Source organism: Lacerta agilis, chromosome 4 (genome assembly GCF_009819535.1).
Source record: "Lacerta agilis isolate rLacAgi1 chromosome 4, rLacAgi1.pri, whole genome shotgun sequence".
In the NCBI taxonomy this organism is placed as follows: Eukaryota; Metazoa; Chordata; class Lepidosauria; order Squamata; family Lacertidae; genus Lacerta; species Lacerta agilis.
In genome coordinates this window covers 4,734,856-4,753,381 of record NC_046315.1, presented here as the reverse complement: position 1 = coordinate 4,753,381, position 18,526 = coordinate 4,734,856, and the positions used below count along the sequence as shown (strand labels likewise).

At 43.6% G+C, this 18,526-nt stretch overlaps 1 long non-coding RNA gene and 1 pseudogene across 1 annotated transcript; both read left to right on the top strand.

Moving 5' to 3' along the window:
* The window catches only part of LOC117045034, a 79,205-nt pseudogene that overhangs the window by 39,574 nt on the left and 21,105 nt on the right, over positions 1 to 18,526 (top strand).
* On the top strand, positions 5,953 to 9,759 carry LOC117045135. The gene is made up of 3 exons (XR_004426403.1): positions 5,953 to 6,064; positions 9,310 to 9,392; positions 9,724 to 9,759. It is a non-coding gene; the product is annotated as an uncharacterized LOC117045135 (long non-coding RNA).

Genomic DNA, 18,526 nt, shown 5'->3' with positions numbered 1-18,526 from the left:
AAAGATTAGTAGTCAGGAAGACAACCAAGAACTCTCCTAATAGCTTTCGATCCACTGCGCAAACCCCCTTTCCACCAAGGTTCGGTTTATAGACACCAACTATTATCCCATCATGCTCCACAGCTGTATTAAGGGCAAGCCCGCTGCACTGTCATAATTTGTCACCTGTGCAAGCAAAGGTGTACCTCTGGTCATTTCACTAACAGCTGTGTCCGCCTCAGATGAAAAGTGATCGTCATCTGGAAGTGGCACTACGTTGTCCAAGAGGACCTCTGCTCCTTGGAAAGGTAGTGTTACAAAGTCAGACCTGATCTGCCTGAGTGTGTCAATCTTGACTCTCTCGTATCCACCATAGTCCACGTATCTGATCTCCACTTCAGTGGTGTCTTTGAAGTAGCCAATTACTTGCGCTCGCCACCAGGCACCTTCCATGCCGGGCGCAGCACAGACAACGCCAACCTCCTCCACCGGTGTCGGCATGGTTGGAATCCCCGGCTGCGAGTAGCACAGGTACATCTGTTGGTCTAGACTACGGAGGACGTGGAAAGTGGGGTGGGTGTGCTGCTGCACAAACAAGTGCCCCGCGTTGATTTGGTTGACCACGGTCACTTCCACCGTGACCCCATCTGGAAGCATGAGCCAGGAAGTGATGGGAGAGAGAATGCACTGGCAGTGGGGGAGGTGGTGGCGCATAGATATTGGTAAGGCTCAGGTCCTTGAACTTCTTGCCAATCAGGCTCAGGGCTTTGTCGACGTTTTGCTGAGAGCCTTCTATATGGCAGATCTGAAAGTCCTGGGTGTAAGGTAGCGTGGAAATGTAGATTTTGGCACCAGACGTTTGTTTCAAGAAGCTCACGTACCTCCCCTGCTTCCCAATCAGCCGTCCAACTAAATGCTTTGGTATTTGCAGGCCAGTTTCACGACCCTGGCAGGCTGGATTTGGCCCACAGAAAATACTTTGCAGACCCCTAGTCTACACTGACTGGTAGAAGCTCCCCAGAGTTTCAGGCAGGGATTTCATCCAGCCCTTGCAAGAGATGTCAGAGGTTGACCCTGGGAGATTCTGCATGCCAAGCAGATGTTCTAGGGCTCCCCATATTTCACTAGCCTTTTCAACGTTATGCTATTAGCAACTGTGGAGATTCCACCTGCCTCTTTCAAAAGGAAAACACCCACCTGATCAATTTTATAAATAATAATAATAATAATTTATTCATACCCCAGCCACTCTGGGCAGCTTCCAACAAAATACTAAAATACAATAGTTCATGAAATATTAAAATTTCCCCTAAATATAATAACAACAACCATCCATTAAGCATTTCTGGAAAGGGAAATGGCATACTTTTGTATATTAGCATAAAAAACGAACATAAGAAAGTATTCCAAGAGCAGTTTGTCATGGGAAAGGTCTTCCTTGGGAGGGGGTAGACTCTCCTTCCTTGGAGGTTTCTAAGCAGAGATCCGACGGCCATCTGCCATGGATCCTTCAGCTGAGATTCCTGCATTGCTGGGGGTTGGACTAGATGACCCTCGGATCCCCTCCTATCTCTCCACTCCTGAATTCGAGGAGGAGGTTCCTCGCCTCCTGCAAAGCCCTTTCCCCTGCAAGCTGTTCCTCCGGTTTCTGGCCAACAGTGGGAGATGGTCGGAGACCAACCAAGAGCCTCATCCCCAAAAGGAGATCTGGGCAATTGGCGTAGCCCTCCTAAATCCATAAAAAGAATAAAAAGCCGAGATTCCGCCAAGCGGGAGAGAGCAGAGCTGGGTGGACTTGCCTTTGCAAGGGTTAAAGGGAACTGAGCTGCCTTCCTAGAGAGGACAGGAAGCGAGAGGGGGCCAGGTCCTCCAGAGCCCAGGTCCCTCCCCCTCTCCCCAGTCCTCTCCTGCAAGGGCTGCATGGCTGTCCCCTCGTGGGATCTGGTGAGTCTCCTCTCTCTCTCTCTCTCTTCCCCCCAGAGGGTGCAGTGGGGAGGTGGTGGGGGTCCCAGGGCTGCAGCAGGGGAGGGGGCCAGCCTGGGGGGGCCTGATCTGCTCATGCAGAGGGAGGAGAGGGTCCTGCCAGGGAGGGGCGAGGTCTGCAACGCTCTCCTTCCTGGAGATCACAGGATCCCAAACTCACTTGGCCTTTCAGAAAAAAAATGGCTCCCACGAAATCTCCCCTCTTCGAACAAAGGAGTCCCTAGGACTTTAACTCTGTGTGGCATCGCTCAGCGTCATTGCACAACAGAGGAAACATGTGCAAATGGTTTTCCAAAGCTGGACGAGGAGGTGGACTAGCCCCCCCCCCGAAAAACCCCCACGTGGAGGAAGGATGTTAAGGTGGGAGACAAAGGCCAGGAATAAAGGAAGGAAATGTGCGTTGCTACTCAATGAGCCTCCAGGGACCTTGGCATCAATGACTGTGCGTGTATTAAGTTATCTAATAGAATAATAATAAAAACAACAACAACGATGATGATGATGATAAATTACACGACTAAATTTCAAGGGAGATTTCTTTGGTCCCAACCACTTGGTTCTCAGGGGGTTGGCCAGATACATACCTGGCCCTCAGGGCAAAGAAAACAGAACCCCTCCCCAGGAGTCTGTCTTAAGAGCAGCGGAGAGTCCAAGTGCAAAAAAAGGAGACAGAAGCAGGCGGGTGGGGGTGGGGAGCAACTCCTGAGGACCCCCGGGTGAGGACCCCCACTAGAGCCAAGCATTCTTTTTTCACAAGATACAAAGGATTCCCTTGTCATTCGGTTCTGACTTCATGCACTGACTGGAAGGAGGCAGAAACCAGGTTGATTAATCTCACAGAAATCCCTTCAGTTGCCTCCACATTTTGCATTTCTAGAAGGCTAGAGACTTATTTCTTCTCCTCTTCCTCCTCCTCTTTCTTTTCAAAAAGATAGCTCATGGTCTGGGATGCGGTGAAGTCCAGCCCTGGTTCCCAGCAAGAGTCTTCCATGCTTGCTCAAGGAACCATTCTTCTCCTCCCACCTCCCATCCTCCAAATTCAGTAACAGAACAATGTATTTGCTTCGTAGGATTTGCTAGAGCTTTTCATTCTAGCAGAACTTGGTAGAAGACCAAAGGGTTCCTGCTGATCTCTCTGAGGCTTCCTGAGAGCACAGATGGATGAGCGAGGCTCAGCTGGTCCTGGAACAGGAAGAGGCCATGCCAGCCAAACAGGGAGCAGTGGGGGATTCTGCGACACCCTCCGCTCAGGGGTGCAGAGCCGGCAGTTTGGGTGGTTCTGCTGCCTGCAAGCCATTGGACCCCGAGAGGTTTGCAGCCGACTCTACCACTTTTGCCACCAGTGGCTGAAGCCGGAAAGGCACACGAAAGCTGAGATGCTGGACCTGGTGATCTTGGAGCAGTTCCTGGCTATCCTTCCCCCGGAGATGGAGAGCTGGGTGAGGGAATGCGGAGCGAAGACCAGTTCCCAGGCGGTGGCCCTGGCCGAAGGTTTCCTCCTGAGTCAGGCAGAGGAGAGAAAGCAGGTGAGAGAGACTTTCCTCTTTATACTCCCAAGGGGCTCCAAAAAGGACAGAGAACATCCCATAATGGTCTGCTGATGGCTCATCCTTTTTTGAGGAAAGCATCCATGGAATGAGATCTCACACCCTTCAAGTCTTTGTCATTCTCTTTCTAATATTTCTTTTTTTTAAAAAATATGTTTATTAAATTTTCCACAAACAAAAAACAAACTACACAATAACAATAACAAACATAAAAAACACAACAAAAACAACCTTTTCCTACTCTTCTTAAAGTAGAAAGTTGGTCTTTTTCTCACATCTTAATGGGGACTTCCTCCTGTCTCCTCCTTCTGCGTCCCTTGAAAATGCCTTTTACATAACTTCCATCTATTAACTCTATGTCTACTTTCAAACAACAATTTATCCCTTAATATCTTACCATTTCTTATACCATTGTATAATTAATTAAACCTATCTCTTATTCTAACCTTAATCCTTTTATATCTTACACTACTAACTTCTATTCTACTGCCTATCTTATCCTCAAAAAAATATCTAGTTTACAATCTTACAATGCTCTTTTAAATACAATTTAAATTTTCCCCATTCTTTCTCCACCGCGTCGTCTCTCTGGTCACGGATTCTCTCGGTCATTTCTGCAAGCTCCATATAGTCCATCATTTTCATCTGCCATTCTTCTATCGTTGGTAATTCTTCAGTCTTCCAGTTTTTAGCTATCAAAATTCTAGCTGCTGTTGTGGCATACATAAACAAATTTCTATCTCTTTTAGGAATATCCTGGCCTAGGATGCCCACTCAAAAGGCCTCTGGTTTCTTCTTAAAAGTGCTTTTCAGCACCTTCTTAATTTCATTATATATCTTCTCCCAGAAGTCTTTCACCTTAGGGCACAACCACCACATATGGAAGAAGGTTCCTTCTATTTGTTTACATTTCCAGCATTTATTACTTTGACCATGGTATATTTTAGCCAGTTTCACAGGAGTTAAATACCACCTGTACATCATCTTCATGATATTCTCTCTTCATAAACTGCATGCTGAAAACTTTATATTTGTATTCCATAGCTTTTCCCAATCTTCCAACATGATGTTGTGCCCCACATCCTTTGCCCATTCAATCATTGTTGACTTTACCATTTCATCTTGAGTATGCCACTCCAGTAACAGATTGTACATTCTGGAAAGATTTTTGTTCTTAGGTTCTATTAATTCAGTCTCCAACTTGGATTTTTCTATCTGAAAACCAATTTCCCTATCTAACTTGAATGTCTCATTTATCTGATGGTATTGTAACCAATCTGTAACATGCTCTTTCAATTGTTCAAATGATTTTAGTTTGAATTTCTCTCCTTCTTGTATCAAAATGTCTTTGTATTTCGGCCATTGTCTGTCCAAATCTGCTCTTTTATGGGCTTTAGCTTCTAACGGTGATAACCATCTGGGCGGTTTTCTTTCTAACAGAGATTTCCTAATTATATGCGTTTTAAATCCACTGTGTGCTTTGATTTTATCATACCACAAATATGCATGTCAACCAAACACATTATCTTGGCCTTCCAAATCTAATACATCAGCATTATCTAAGGTAAACCATTCCTTCAACCAACAAAAGGCAGCTGCTTCATAATATATCCTTAAATCTGGCAAGGAGAATCCACCTCTATTTCTTGCATCAGTTAAGATCTTAAAGTTAATTCTTGGTTTCATCCCCTGCCAGATAAATTTCGATAGATCTTTCTGCCACCTTTTGAAACAATCCATCTTATCAATGATTGGCAACGATTGAAACAAAAATAACATTTTTGGTAATACATTCATTTTTATCACAGAAATTCTACCTAATAATGATAATTTCAATCTAGTCCAAATTTCTAAATCTCTTTTTATCTCATTCCACACTTTCTCATAATTGTCCTTATAAAGATTTAAATTTTTAGCTGTCATATTTACGCGCAGATATTTTACTCTCTTCACAAAGCTAAGCCCAGTTTGTGTCGGTAGTCTTGTACTCTCCTCACTTGTCAAATTCTTGGTCAGCACTTTGGTTTTTGTTTTGTTCTGTTTGAAACCTGCGACTTGCCCAAATTGTTGAATTGTTTCTTGTACATTCACTGCACTATTTTCAGGGTCTTGTAAGGTTAAAGCCAAATCATCTGCAAAAGCTCTTACTTTGTACTCTCTCTCTCCCACCCTTATTCCTTTAATGTTTCCATTTTTCCTTATCATATTTAACAGGACTTCCAGGACCGTTATAAATAATATTTCTAATATTTCTCACCATTCCCTGTTTTGAATCCTTGTTTCTTTTTCAGGGAAAGGATCATTTTGCAGAAATGGACCTGGATTCCTGTGAGGCAGAGAGGCCTGCGTTGGACACCAGACAGAGGCCACTGGGTAAGGAGGAAGGTGGATTTTCTCCATTTGATCTCATCCTGTTGGTTTTCCAACTCATCTGAGGGTTCTTTTCATCTTGTTTTGGGGGAAGACAGTTGGGAACAAGGGTCCAGAGGAGGGGAGATGTCTTTCTGCACAACAAACATATGAAATGGACACAAACGTCCAAATGCTCTCAGCAGGTAAAACTTTCTCAAAGGCCGATCTGTAGTTAGAGATCCCCTGTTTCACCTGTGAGGGATTGTTAGTTAATAGGGACATTTCAGCGAATTCTTGTAGTTTGCTCTGCCATTCTGAAATTTTTGGCAGTTCCTGATCTTTCCAACCTATTGCTACCAATATTTAGGCTGCTGCTATTGCATACAGAAACACTTCTTTTGACTTGTTTGGGATTTCTTTGTCCACCATACTTAAAAGAAATATATCTTTTAGTAAAAGATATCCGCATCATCTTTTTTAATTCCTCATATATTCCCCCCCAAAAAAACCTTGATCTTTCTTCACTGCCACCACATATGAATCATGTCCTCATTGTTCGCTCCGCATCTCCAACACACGTTTGCTAAGCTTTTATACATTTTAGAAAGTCTGGAGGGTGTGAGATACAGTGGGCCATTTTTTAACATGTTTTCTCTTTTGTTGTAATTAGCCATGAATTAGTTGTAATTAGCTGTGAATTTCAAATTCACCTTCCATAGGGTTTCCCAATCTTTAAACATAATTGGGTGTCCCACATCTTGTGCCCACTTTATCATTGAGACTTTGACCATCTCATCCATTACTTCGAAATCTAAGAGGAGTTTATACATTCGAGAAACTAATTTGGTTTTACAATTTAGCAATTCCCTTTCAAATCTTGAGGGCTCAATTTTGAAACCCACTTGTTTATCTTGTTTATAAACTTCATTAATTTGGAAGTAGTCCAACCAACTAAAAAGGTAGTTTTTATCTCCTCATATTTTTTTAGTTTCAATTGTTCCTCCTTTTCTGTTAACAATGTGTTATATGTTATCCACTTCTCTTTTATATTATTCTTTTTTTTTTTTACCGCAATAGCCTCAAAGGGTGAGATCCATCTTGGTATTTTTGGTTCCAGATATCTTTTATATTTGCTCCACACCAAATATATTGCATTTCTTATTACATGATTTGAGAAGCTTTTGTGGACTTTTGTTTTGCTGTAGTTGAGATAGGCATGCCACCTGAAATGGGTGTCATGACCTTCCAAATCCATAACATCCCAATTTTGTAACATGCACCATTCCTTCAACCATAGCAAGCAGGCAGCTTCGTAATATAGTTTCAAGTCTGGAATGCCATACCCGCCTCTATCGAAGGTGTCAATTAATATCTTAAGTTTCACTCTAGGTCTTTTACCGCTCCACAAAAATTTATTTTTGCCATTATTCGATATTACTAGTCTTTCCTATAATTGGCAATGTTTGAAACAAATAAAGTAGCTTCAGCAAAACATTCATTTTGATTACCAAAATGCGGCCTAAAAAGGATAAGTTTAATCTATTCCAGGTCTCTAGTTGTTTTTTGATCTCATTCCAGCATTTGGAGTAGTTGTCGTTATATAAATTGATATTCTTTGATGTTATCCATAGTCCTATGTATTAAATTTTTGGATAGATTTTAATTTGCATTATTTTTTCGAGTTCTTACTTTTCAGCCGATGTTAAATTTTTAACTAACAATTTAGTCTTTTCTGAATTCAATCTAAATCCTGAGACTTTACCAAACTCTTGTATTATTTCTAGGGCCTTGCTTAGGCTTTTTTCCAGCTGTTCTGTAGTTATAATTAAATCATCCGCAAAGGCCCGCAATCTATAGCTTCTCTCTCCCAACTTTATCCCCCTTATGTCTTTATGTTCACCAATTTGTTTACACAAAATCTCCAAGGTTAGGATAAAAATCAGAGGGGACAATGGGCATCCCTTCGCCTGGCCCTTCTGTGCAAGTGGGGAGACAGAAGAGGTGTGTCTCCCCCTGTGCCTGAGCGGTGCGAGGGCTCTTCCACCCTTCCAGAGCCCTGGTCCGCACCTCCCTGGGCAGTCTCCCTTTCCCCACTAGAGGGACTGCTGCTTTCCCCGCTGGACGTAGAGGAATTGCTGAGAAGGGTTGCAGGGGCTCTCTATACCCTGATAGCCCTTGCACCACTCTACACGGAGGTGAGGACAGTTCCCTGGCAGTAATCCTTTCATAAATTTCCAGGAGACCCTATCGAAGGCTTTTTCTGCATCTACCGCCATAAAGGCCGCCTTCTTCTCTATTTTTATATCAAGATATTCTAATAAATTTATTATATTTCTTGCATTACTATGTATGTGCCTCCCAAGTAAAAAAACCTGCTTGGTTATCGTGTATTATCGCCTGGGGGACTGTTTTGGATCTTTCAGCCATTATACTTGCATATAGTTTGTAATCATTGTTCAAGAGTGCAATTGGTCTGTAATTACTAATGTTTTGATGGCCTGATCCTTGTTTTGGGATCAAAGCAATGAGACTATCTTTCCAGGTGTCAGGCATTGTGCCATCTTTCATAATGGTATTCATAATGTTCTTTAGTGGATCGGCTAGTATATCTTCCAATCTTTTATAGTATATCACCGGTAAGCTGTCCGGCCCAGGTGGCTTTCCTATCTTTACCTCCTTAATGGCTTTTTGAAATTTGTACATTGCAATAGGAGCATTTTACACTTCTCTTTGTTCTTTAGTAATTTTCGGAAGCCAGTTCTGTTTCAGATAATCATTTATTTCTTGTGTTGTCTCATTTCCTTCTCTATAGAGTTCACTATAGAATTGAACATATTGTTTTTCTATTTCTCTAGGGTTGGTTATTATTTTCCCTTCGCACTTCCCTCTGTTTAAGAACCTTTCTGCCTCTCTCTTCTTTAGTTGCCAAGCTAGGACTTTTCCCGGTTTGTTAGAATATTCAAAAGTTTTTTGTTTCAAAGATCTTAATTTCTACTCCATTTCTTCATTTAGTAACATTATGTATTGAGATTGGAGAATGTTTATATCTCTCTTTATGTCTACATTATTAGGTTCCCCATAAAGATCCAGTTCCCTTTTCCTGATCTTCTCTAGCACTTCTTGCTTCTTTTTTTCCTTTTGCTTTTTTTGGATTGAACTTAGTTGAACGTAGCAATTTTTTCAATTTTTCCAAAAAATTCCGATTCACCCTGGAAAAAACGGGGGTGGGGGTGGGGTTCCGAACATCAAAATTTCCGAAATCTTTACATCTCTACTCCAGAGTAGGGAGATATATTTCTAAACAACAAACATAAAATGGGCACAAACGTCCACATGCTCTTAGCAGGTAAGGCATTCTCAAAGGCCCATCTGTAGTTAGAGATGCCCTGTTTCACCTGTGAGAGAAATAGGCAGTCCTGGCGTCCTGTTTACCTTTTCTCTCTTGCAGGTGACAGAATGATGCCGACAAGACCTCCTGATCCGTCTTTTCATGGGGACAGAAGAGAAGTAGATGCTGTGGAACCAGATCAGGTCAGGGGAAGCTGCCTTGTGGGGACAAAGGCTGAGGGCTGGAGCAATGTCCTGGACTGGTTGGGCACAGAGGAATGGTGGGAGGAAGCAGCCAGGGAACCAGGAAGGGAAGATGGCTCAGAGCCCAAGGAGTGGAGGTGGAAGAAGGATAGGCGGTCAGAGGGGGAAGAGGGAGAAGCCTGGGAAGAGGAGGTGTCAGAAGCTGAAGGTGTAACAGGGCTTAGTGAGCTGGGAGACTCTGTGGCAGAATGCAGTGCAGAATCAGAGGCAGAAGAGGAAGCAGATCATATAGATGCTGTCTCAGAGGAGGACATTTCCCTGTTTCTTTTAGGGTCCAGTGTGCTTTGAAGATGTCGCTGTTTGTTTCACGGACGAGGAGTGGGCATTGCTGGATCCTGACCAGAGAGCTCTGCATAAGGACGTCATGGAAGAGAATCGTGGGATCGTGGCCTCTCTTGGTAAGGCTCCCTGTGGGATCGTCATATCTGCCTGGAAATTCGCAAAATACCTCTATGTGACCAACCTCACATACTTTCACAGAGCTCAACAGCGCCCCCTATAACACCTGGGAACCTAACACCCCCACAATAAACAGTAAATTGCAGTTTTTTCTTTGAAAAATCTTCCTCAAATTATTCCTTTTTCTACCATGATTGAGCTGCTCTGAACTGCACAGGCCACCTTAAATGTCAGCTTCAGAATTGTTAGGAAAGATATGTAGCTTCAGGTTTTCTGTTTTTGTTTTTGCTCCTGTCAGTCTTGGGTTGACCAAAGAGACAACTGACATTAGAGATGGAGGGGATGCCATGACTGGGCCAAACAAAATCCATCCCAGAGAAGAGCAAGGCTTATTGAATCTCGGGTTGTAGTAGCAGTAATAATAATAATAATAATAACAACAACAACAACAATAATTCTTAAAATGAGGTACCACCGTAGTAGTAATAATAATTTTTATTTATGCACTGCCCATCTGTCTGGGTTGCCCGACCACTCTGGGCAGCTTCCAAAAGAATGTTTCTATGGTCGTGTTTCGCAAGACGAAAACGTTTTGCGATTTTTTTCGCACAACCGTTAATACCCAGGATGCATTGTGCCTGGAGGTTTTAAAAAGTGCAGTTGACTTTGAGGAGCAACTCATAGCAAGCATTTTTTGGAAGGTTTTGAGAACTTTTTTTTGCAACCATTTGGTGAATTACATATTCCCTCACATTTTCTAAACTTTATCGAGGGTTTGGGGTATTTTTTTGGGGGGGGGGTTGGGGGGGTTGGAATTTAAGGATTTGGGGGATGGGAAGGTGTTTGCCAGGCATTTCTGTGCTGGGGGGGTGCTGTTATGCCACTTGGGAGGTCGTCCCGGGCAGGTTTGGCCAGGGGTAGGAAGTTGTGTGTGAAGCGGATGTGAAGCACTCCTTTTTGTTTTTGAGAATGTAGCAACTGTGCTGACATTGGTCCCAAGAAGGCTGCTCCTGCAGAGGCCAGGGAGAGGAAAAAGGAGAAGATTACATTAGAAATGAAGAAGGAGATCATCCGGAAGCACGATGGTGGCATGCGAGTGACAGACCTCGCCAGGGAGTACGGGAGGAATCCATCCACCATCGGGACCATCCTGAAGATGAGGGAGAAGATCCTTGCAACAGATGTAGCCAAGGGAGTCACCAGGATCGTGAAGAACCGGCCAGCTGTTCTGGAGGAGGTGGAGAAGTTGTTGATCATCTGGTTAGAAGAGAAGCAGCGTGCAGGGGACACAGTGACTGAGGCTGTCATTTGTGAGAAGGCCAAGGCCTTGCACGCAGACCTCGTACAGCAACAGCCAGGAACCTCAGCCGAGCCAAAAGTCTTCAAGGCAAGCAGAGGCTGGTTTGAAAGATTCAAAACCAGATCTGGAATCCACAGCGTGGTCAGGCATGGAGAGGCTGCCAGTTCCAATGTTCCTGCGGCTGAGGACTTTGCTAAGGAGTTCCTGGAGCTCGTGACTAGACAGGGCTACCTTCCACAGCAGGTCTTCAACTGCGATGAGACTGGGCTGTTTTGGAAAAGGATGCCCAAAAGGACCTTCCTCACTCAAGAGGAGACCAAGCGGCCTGGCCACAAGCCCATGAAGGACCGTCTGACCCTCCTCTTCTGTGCCAACGCAAGCGGGGACCTGAAGATAAAGCCCCTGCTGGTGTACCACTCTGAGAACCCACGGGCCTTCAAAAAGTATAAGGTCAACAAAGACCAGCTGAGCGTGTTGTGGCGATCCAACCGTAAGGCTTGGGTCACACGCGCCCTGTTTGTGGACTGGGTCAATCTGGCTTTTGGCCCTGCTGTCAAACAGTACTTGCTGGACAACGACCTGCCGCTGAAGGCTGTGCTTCTGATGGACAGTGCTCCTGCTCATCCTAAAGGCCTTGAGGAAGACTTGTTAGAGGACCTCCGCTTCATAAATATCATGTTCCTGCCGCCTAACACCACCCCACTACTCCAGCCAATGGATCAGCAGCTCATCGCCAATTTCAAAAAACTGTACACCAAGGAGCTTTTCAGGCGCTGCTTTGAGGTGACTGATTGCACCAACATCACCCTGCGTGAATTCTGGAGAGACCACTTCAACATTGTCACCTGCTTGAAGATGATCACCACGGCCTGGGATGGGATCAGCCGGAGAAATCTGAATTCCGCTTGGCGCAACCTGTGGCCAGACTGTGTGGCAACAAGTGACTCTGATGCACCAGAGTCAACAGTGCTGGAGGAGATTGTTTCCTTGGGGAGGACCATGGGCCTCGAGGTCACAGAGGAGGATGTCTGCGAGCTGGTGGAGGACCATGACCATGAGCTGTCCACCCAGGAGCTGGTCGAACTGCAGGCAGAGGCTACGCAGGAGCAGGCCTCTTTGGAAGAGGAAGAAGCGACAAGTGAGGAACAGCTGTCCTCCACGGAACTGAAGGACATCTGCCAACAGTGGAAAAACGTGCAGACTTATGCACAGCGGCACCACCCAGACAAGGATCTGGAATGTGACCTTGCGAACACTTTTGATACAAGGATCATGTCCTCTTTCAGAGGGGTGCTGAAAAGGCGGCTGAAGCAGCAGACGATGGAGAGGTTTTTCATGAAGAAGCAAAAAGTGCAAGAGGAAACCTTTAAATAAAATTTAAAAACAACAACAATAACAACAACTTTGTAAACCAAATTTGACTTTGTTCTGCCTTTTTTTTTTGCCCATAGGAACACATTAATTAAATTTCAATGCATTCCTATGGGAAACAGCAAGACAAAATTTTCGCAATACGAAACGCAATACGAAATTTTTGCAATACGAAACGACTCGCGGAACAAATTAATTTCATCTTGTGAGGCACCACTGTATAAACATGAACATACGCTGCGGGCTCCGTTAAGCCGCGGGAAGAGCGCCCCGCGGTCCTGGGTTTCTAGCGGGTGCCAGAAGTCCCGACCCTGCTCTCAAGCAACCCTTGTAAAAGGGAGGCTTGAGCGAGCGGGGCTCCGGGACGGCGCTGAAGAAGCCATCTCTAACCGAAGGCATGAAGCAGCGGCAACTGCCGGATTTTGAGCGTTCCGCTTTTCCTCTATTTGGACCTAAAACAAGGACTCTGTAAGTACTGAGCTTAATTTGAACCTAAAAGGCAGAAATTTGGCTTACGGAGAGAGATTTAAAATGAGGAAGTCCGTCTCTCTCTGACAGCGGCAAGATCAAAGTAACGTCAATGAAGCTGGAGCCGCTTAAGACTTGCTTTAAAGTTTTACGCTGATTTTGTAGACGTTAGAAAACCGTTTGGGGGTAAAATTGGGACTTTGACTGATTCCTTTTTGTGGATTATAAAGTAAAAGAGAGACACCGTTAACTCTCTGGCTAATGGCAGCTGTGGACCGGCTGGAGCAGCTGGAAGATTACTGAGATCCTATCACATCCTGCCCACTTAAATCCCACAGTCTCCTAGACTCAACAATAACATCGATCCAGGAAAGACTTTTGCTTGAACTGCAATTACTTCAGCAGAATGTTGTGGAAGAGTTTGCCCAGATTGGAGCTACTTTGAAAAACTGTTCTATATATCCACTCGATACAGAGGATGGAAATAAAGCTGATCCAGTGGAAATTTTTGAAGAGGAATATGCACAAGCTGGTAAACAGGGGAGGCTTCCCTGGCATGAGAGGCGGGGAGTCTTCAGTATGGACAGTACAATGAGCTTCTGGGGTGGCAGCCCAGAGGTTCAAGAACAACAATTTTGGAAAGTGCAACAAGAAGTTGAGAGTGAGGGAGAGATACTTTGTGATAAACTTATTACAACTATTTGTCAAGAAGATTGCTACATTATGGGGAAGAGGAAGCTACATCTGAAGGGAAGAACAGAAGGAAAGGGAATAATAGCAGAAGGAGAACCTGGACTGGTGGAATGTTGGGGGGGGGGAGACTGTTGGGGGATTGGAAAGGTAAAGGGGAGAGTGATGATGGACAGGAGAGGGGTGGGGTAAAGTATGAACTATTGGGGAATGAAAGGCGGACCTCCGCATTCCGATGCCAGAGGGAAAACGGATTATGAGATTGCAAGAAATATTTAGGTATTGGTTAAATGTGTTGTTTTTATATATTTGAAATTGGAATCAGAGGAAATATAGGCCACAGCATAACAAAGTTAAGGGAAGAGAGGATAACAGAGGTAGAGATGTGTAATTTGAAGTTTTATTTGATAAAAATAAGATTCAAGATTCAAGATTTGAAATAGGTTGATAAGAACAAGATTTAAGGTTTAAGATATATTGATTATAATTTGTATGATTAAGATTAGATGTAAGAAAGTAGATTTTACAATGTTACAAAGTTACTAAAGAAGATTAGAAATGAACGCAAAAGAGAGGACATGAGGAAGTCCCAAGCTTAGGATTTTAAAGAAGACAAGGATGAGGAATTAATTGTTTTGTTTGTGTCTATTTTGTGTAGTTTGTGTAGTGTTTGTATTTTGTGTATTTTTATTTTGAAAATCCAATAAATTCTTATTAAAAAATAAAAATAAACATGAAACATAATAACAATCTGATTGCATATAAAAAGAACATTAACTTTAAAATGAACAACTTATACTAGTGGCCAAAATTGTGTAAAACTTTCCTGAAAAGTGTATTTCTGAGATTTTATGGCTCATAACACCACTTTTCTGTGGAGGAATACCATAAGATTATATATCCATAGAAAGATAATTTAAAGAAGAATGTAATGCCATAACTTTTATGAAGCAATAATAATAATAATAATATATTATTTGTACCCCGCCCATCTGGCTGGGTCCCCCCAGCCACTCTGGGCAGCTTCCAACAAATATTAAAATACATTAAAATGTCACAGATTAAAAACTTCCCTAAACAGTTGCCTTCAGGTATTTCTAAATGTCAAAACAAAATGAAATAATTCTTTCCAGTAGCACCTTAGAGACCAACTAAGTTTGTTCTTGGTATGAGCTTTCGTGTGCATGCACACTTCTTCAGATACACTGAAACCAAAGTCACCAGATCCTTAAATATAGTGAGGAAGTGGGGAGGGGTATTACTCAGAAGGGTGGTGGGAATGTGGAGAGTATCAGAGCCTACAGAGTTAAGTGCTCTGCTGTGACACACTGGTCACTGTATGATTTTCTGTGGCTATGAGCCAAATTGTAAGGGCTGGAGATTTGTGAATCCAGAAGGGGACCAGTCAGGTATCTACGTTAGTAGAAGTGCTGAGTTCTGCGAACAAGATAGGTGGAGGCATGTTCATGGGAATCCTGATATTCTCCTAGACAGTCTAGATATGTCTGATGATGAGAAAGGAGAAGTACAGGAACCTGAAAGAGTACCTAGGCCGGTAACTCCAAGAGCAGTGAGACAAGAAGTAAAGAGTGAGCCTACATCACCCACATCCAGCCACGAGGTGACACGGAGACGCAGTAAGTCACTGAGTGAGATCTATGACACGAGGTCTGACTCTGTTGTAGGGAAGTCAGAGGGGGTACCTGACGTTGTGCTAAGACGGTCAGCACGCACAACAAAAGGTAAACCACCCGAATGGTTCACAGCAACCAGTGTGTGGACTTGCATGGCTCAATGTGAGCCAGAAAGCTTTGAAGAGGTTCAGAGGTTACCTCCAGAGGAAGCTAGCAAATGGCAGGAAGCGATGGAGAAGGAATTGAACTCCATGAGATCACTAGGAGTTTATAGCACCACACCTCTGCCAGAAGGCAAGCGAGCAGTTGGCAGCCGGTGGGTATATAGACTCAAACCCACAATATCTGGTGAACCACAATATAAGGCAAGGCTAGTCGCAAGGGGTTTCACACAGAAGAAGGGGTTGCATTTTACAGAAGTTTATGCTCCCACTTCTCGCAGTGAGTCTCTTCACATGCTTCTAGCATCAGCTGCTCAAAGAGGTTTCGCTGTGCATCATTTTGATATAGATGTGGCCTATCTAAATGTAAATTTGGAAGAAGAGTTGTATATGTTGCCCCCACCAGGTTTCGAAGAGGAAGGTACAAATCTAGTGTGGAAGCTCCACAAGTCAATTTGTGGTCTGCGATAATTGGCCAGAAATTGGAATTTATATCTCAATGATGTCTTGGAAAAAATGGGTTTCCAGAAAAGCTTGGCGGATAGCTGCCTGTATCTGAAGAGCTCTCAGGAGCAACAGGAGCTACTGCTAGTTTTTGTAGATGGCATCATATTTCTGGCAAGAAGCCAGAAACAGGTGCAAAAATTTGCTAAAGAGTTGGGCAAATACTTTAAACACAAGAACCTAGGACCAGTAAAAAACTACCTAGGAGTACAGGTTGAAAGGATTGAAAATGGTAGTTTCATGCTCAGCCAGGAAGGCAAAATTGAGCAGATACTAGGAAAATTTAGGATGTCTGACTGCAAGGGTGCTAGAACACCCATGGAAGCAAGTTTCATAAAAGATTCCCAAGTCAGGGATAAAGCTGTTTTTGAAAGCCCCGAAATCTTCCAGTCTGCTTTGGGAAGTTTGTTATACTTGTCCCAGTGGACTCGACCAGACATAGCTTTTGCAGTCAATTTGCTGAGCAGAGAAGCTTCAGAACCTAGTGTCCATGCCTGGAACGGTATGAAAAGAGTGTTAAGATACATGCATGACACTAAAGATTTCCGTCTCAAGCTGTCAGCACAGGGTGAGCCAAAACTTACGTGTTACACAGACAGCGATTGGGCCAATTTGGAAGATCGGAAATCTGTATCTGGTTCAGTGGTAAAATTTGGAAATTCTCTGATTGGTTGGAGGTCGAAAAAACAGAGTCTAATCGCACTCTCCTCCACAGAAGCCAAGTTTAGTGCTCTATCCGATTTGTGCAGAGAGGTAGAGTTCTACAAATGTTTAGTACAAGAAATCTACGGTGTTTGTGATTTACCCATTGTCATCTTGGAAGACAATCAACCTTGTCTAAAATTGGCGGAATCAGCGCAATTTAAGGCCAGAACAAAGCATTTGGATATCAGGTTTAAAAATGTGTGCCAAAGTGTTCAATTAGGATTGGTGAAACTCAGCTATTCTCCAAGTACTGCAAATTTAGCTGATGGTTTCACAAAACCGTTAACCTTTCAAAGACATGAGGAGTTTTGTAAAGGGTTATCTCTTGTATAAGTTGATGTACTTGTTGTTTTCCACAGTGAGACAGCGCGAGAGGGGGTGTGGAGAGTATCAGAGCCTACAGAGTTAAGTGCTCTGCTGTGACGCACTGGTCACTGTGTGGGCAGTTCTCATACTCGCTTTTGTCTTTGTCTGTATCTGCTGTTTTTCTGTTTTTGTTTTCCCGACCGGAGCAGTCATGGAACTGAGCACTCCAGGAGAAGATTTATTGTTTTTGTAAATAAACTCAGCTAGTTAAGAAGACAGCGCTTCTGTGAATTATTGCTGTGCTGCCTTGGCAGTTACACACAAGTTTCCGCTGTGGCTTTGAACTCTGCTAATCGTTGTTGTTGTTCAGTCGTTCAGTCGTGTCCGACTCTTCGTGACTCCATGGACCAGAGCACGCCAGGCACGCCTATCTTCCACTGCCTCCCGCAGTTTGGCCAAACTCATGCCAGTCACTTCGAGAACACTGTCCAACCATCTCATCCTCTGTCGTCCCCTTCTCCTTGTGCCCTCCATCTTTCCCAACATCAGGGTCTTTTCCAGGGAGTCTTCTTTTCTCATGAGGTGGCCAAAGTACTGGAGCCTCAGCTTCAGGATCTACCCTTCCAGGTGAGCACTCAGGGCTGATTTCTTTAAGGATGGATAAGTTTGATCTTTTTGCAGTCCATGGGACTCTCAAGAGTCTCCTCCAGTACCATAATTCAAAAGCATCAATTCTTTGTCGATCAGCCTTCTTGATGGTCCAGCTCTCACTTCCATACATTACTACTGGGAAAACCATAGCTTTAACTATACGGACCTTTGTCGGCAAGGTGATGTCTCTGCTTTTTAAGATGCTGTCTAGGTTTGTCATTGCTTTCCTCTCAAGAAGCAGACGTCTTTTAATTTCGTGACTGCTGTCACCATCTGCAGTGATCATGGAGCCCAAGAAAGTAAAATCTCTTACTGCCTCCATTTCTTCCTCTTCTATTTGCCTTCTATATGGGACCAGTGGCCATGATCTTAGTTTTTTTGATGTTGAGCTTCAGACCATATTTTGCGCTCTCCTCTTTCACCCTCATTAAAAGGTTCTTTAATTCCTCCTCACTTTCTGCCATCATGGTTGTGTCGTCAGCATATCTGAGGTTGTTGATATTTCTTCTGGCAATCTTAATTCCGACTTGGGATTCATCCAGTCCAGCCTTTCGCATGATGAATTCTGCATATAAGTTAAATAAGCAGGGAGACAATATACAGCCTTGTCGTAGTCCTTTCCCAATTTTGAACTAATCAGTTGTTCCATATCCAGTTCTAAGTGTAGCTTCTTGTCCCACATAGAGATTTCTCAGGAGACGGATGAGGTGATCAGGCACTCCCATTTCTTTAAGAACTTGCCATAGTTTGCTGTGGTCAACACAGTCAAATGCTTTTGCGTAGTCAATGAAACAGAAGTAGATGTTTTTCTGGAACTCTCTAGCTTTCTCCATAATCCAGCGCATGTTCGCAATTTGGTCTCTGGTTCCTCTGCCCCTTTGAAAT